The 3096-nt window shown below is 42.6% G+C and overlaps 1 protein-coding gene across 1 annotated transcript in view; it reads right to left on the minus strand.

The window, feature by feature from the left end:
• Nucleotides 1–3096, minus strand: part of Gabpb2 (GA binding protein transcription factor beta subunit 2) — a 33166-nt gene that overhangs the window by 13417 nt on the left and 16653 nt on the right. The gene's annotated exons all lie outside the window — the stretch shown is intronic.

Raw genomic sequence — 3096 nt, forward strand, 5'->3', positions numbered from 1 at the left:
TTTTTTTTTTGTGGAACTGGGGATTGAACTCAGACCCTTGCGCTTACCAGGCAAGCACTTATTCTACTGAGCCATCTCCCTTGCCCCAGCTAATTTTGGATACATAATTACCCTACTGACTAAGAATTTCAAGTGAAACATCTATTATTCTCTGGATCCCATTAAATTTATTTATTCATTTATTTCTTTTTAATGGATTTAGTATAGGGTCTACAGGGTTTCACCACACAGATCAGACTCCCAAGCGCTGGGCTTATTGGTTGGTGCGCACCACCACGCTCAGTCTCATTTGCTGTCTCAGTGAGCTCCAGGGGTGGGGCTGGCACTGCAGGCAGGGGATCCAAGCCCAGCTGCTGTGCTCTGCCTAAGTAGGCACTTTAGTCTGCTGAGCTCTCTGGCGGTCCTTCCATTAAATTTTTGCTTCAATCTTTCACTCACTTTCCTACTCTCCACTATCACTTTTTTTTTGGGGGGGGAAAGGGTCTCTCTGTGTGGTCCAGGCTGGTCTCGAACTTGCAGCACTTCTGCCTCAGCCTCCCATATTGGGATTATAGGCATGTGTCATCATTTCTTTAGGTGAAGCTGTCACTTTCTTGGCCTAATAAAAATTATCATGTGGTCAGGAGCACTATCTTCTCTGCACTGTACTCCAAGCGATTGCATTTTTGAAGCAAACTGAATTGTATCAACCTTTAATTTTTTATTATTATTATTTTTCCTTTGTTTTGTTTTGTTTTTTGAGACAAGGTTTCTCTATGTAGTTTGGGCTGCCCTCAAAACTTTTATCGCTCTTCCTGCATCAACCTTCTGCGTGCTGGGACTATTAGGTATGCACTACCACACCCAGCAATGCTTACCTTTCCTGAACATTTAATGTGCTTTCACAGATCATCAATTTACTTTGTTCACACCAACATATTATTTTTTCACTTTTCTGTGTACTTTGAAAACAGTTAAGCAAGGTGCAGTAGCACATGCCTATAATCCTAGCACTTTGAGAGTTGCCAACAAGCAGTAGTACCACAGATTTTTTAAAAATTAATTAATTAATTAATTAATTTACTTAGTACAGGGTCTCGCTACACTGCTTAGCTTGTAGTGATCTTCCTATCTCAACCTTCCCAGCACTGGGGTTACAGGTGTGTACCACCATGCCTGGTTCTGGGGCTGGCACGGTGCACCTGGGGTTCCGGGGCTGGCAAGGCATGCTGTACCAGGGACTGAGCCTGGGTCCTTGTACATGTCGGGCAGGCGCTCAAACCACCGAGCTATCTCCACAGCCTGAGCACAGTGAGTTTGAGGGCAACCTGGACTACAAAGTGAGTTTAAGGACAGCCTGAACTGCATAGTGAGACTGTCTCAAAAATAAAATAAAATAGGAGCCAGGGAGATGGCTCAGTGGAATAAGCGCTTCCCTGGCAAGTGCAAGGGCCTGAGTTCAATCCCTGGTTCCGCAATAAATTAAATAAATAATTAAATTAAATTAAATTAAATGAAAATAACTGCTGCCATATTTTAACCTAGTCTGGGCAACTTAGTGAGACTTTGTCTCAAAATAAAAAAATTTAAATTTTATTTATTTATTTGTGTGGGTGTTGTGTGTGTGTGTGTGGCCAGCTCAGCCCACCAGGGGGCGGGGCTGGCTGACATGTGGTGCTGGGGGATTGAACCACAGTCCCTGTGATTTGCTAAGCTTGTTCTAAGTAGGTGCTTTAGACCACTGAGCCATCTCACCAGCCCCAAAATAAAAAATTTAAAGAGGCTGGGGATGTAACTCAGCGCAAAGGCAATAGGTTCAATCTCCAACACTAAAAAAACCCCAAGCAAATAAAAAAAGAAACTAAGGAATCATCACAGGGGAAGAAGGGGAAAGAGGAAGTAAAAGAAATTAAAATGTGCTCTGTACATATACCAACTCCCCACAATGAATGTTATAATTATATACCGCAAACTTGTGCTAATAAAAATTTTTGGGCTGGCCAGATAGCTCAGATTAGAGCACCTGCTTTGGCAGACAAAGGGTGCTGCCTCTGGGACATGCTGAGAAGGCGACTGAGACTGGGCGTGGTGGCGCTCGCTTGTAATCCCAGCATTTGGAAGGCTGATAATAGGAGTAACACTATGAATCGGATCTGTGTACAGTGAAACCCTGTACTAAATACATACAAAATAAAATAAAAATTTTGAAAACAGACCCAGTGCATAGCTATAATACCAGCACTTGGAAGGCTGAGGCAGGAGGATCACCATGAACTTGAGGCCAGTCTTAGCTACATGAGTTCAAAGCCAGCCTGTGCTTACATAGTGAGCTTCAAACAAACCAACAAATGAAATTATTACAGCTAATTTTTAATTCTGAAACAATTTCCATATTACCCAGTGTGCTTTAGGGCTATATACTGCCTCATATCAAACTGATATACATTCAGAAAATACAAAATGACTTCTACTTCTGTCTCAGAGGAAATTTAATTAAAAGGGGAAGAACTAGGTGTGGTGTCACATGCCTGTAACTCCAGCACTCAGGAGGCTGAGTGACATAGAAGGGAACACGAGAGTTCCATGCCAGCCTGGGATACACAGTACTACTCTGTCTCCAAAAAAGAAGAAAAGAAGAAGAGAGGAGAGAGGAGAGAGGAGAGAGGAGGGGAGGAGGAAGCAGGCGTACTATAGCACACATATGTAATCTCAGCTCTTCAGGAGGCAAAGGCAGAAGACTCAAGTGTGAGGAGCTCAGGTCAGTAACTTACAGAGACACTGTTTCAAAATTAAAAAAACAAAACTGAAGTTTTAGCAAAGTAGGAGAATGGCCCAGGATTCAATTCCTAGTACCAAGAAGATAGAAAGAAAAAAAGAGGAAGGGAAGGAGGAAGGAGGGAGAAAATGACACTGAGTTAGAAGGGTGAGACATAATTTGATAAGATGAGGAAAACTCAGTTTATTTTTGCTTTTTGGATTTTTTGAAGATAAGCACTTGCTATGTAGTTCAAGCTGGCCTTGAGTTCACTTTGTAGCCCAGGCTGCCTTCAAACTTACAATGATCCTCCTGCCTCAGCTTCCCAAATTCTGGGATTACAGGTATGTGCCACTGCACCT

Source organism: Octodon degus, unplaced genomic scaffold (genome assembly GCF_000260255.1).
Source record: "Octodon degus isolate 3935 unplaced genomic scaffold, OctDeg1.0 scaffold00048, whole genome shotgun sequence".
In the NCBI taxonomy this organism is placed as follows: Eukaryota; Metazoa; Chordata; class Mammalia; order Rodentia; family Octodontidae; genus Octodon; species Octodon degus.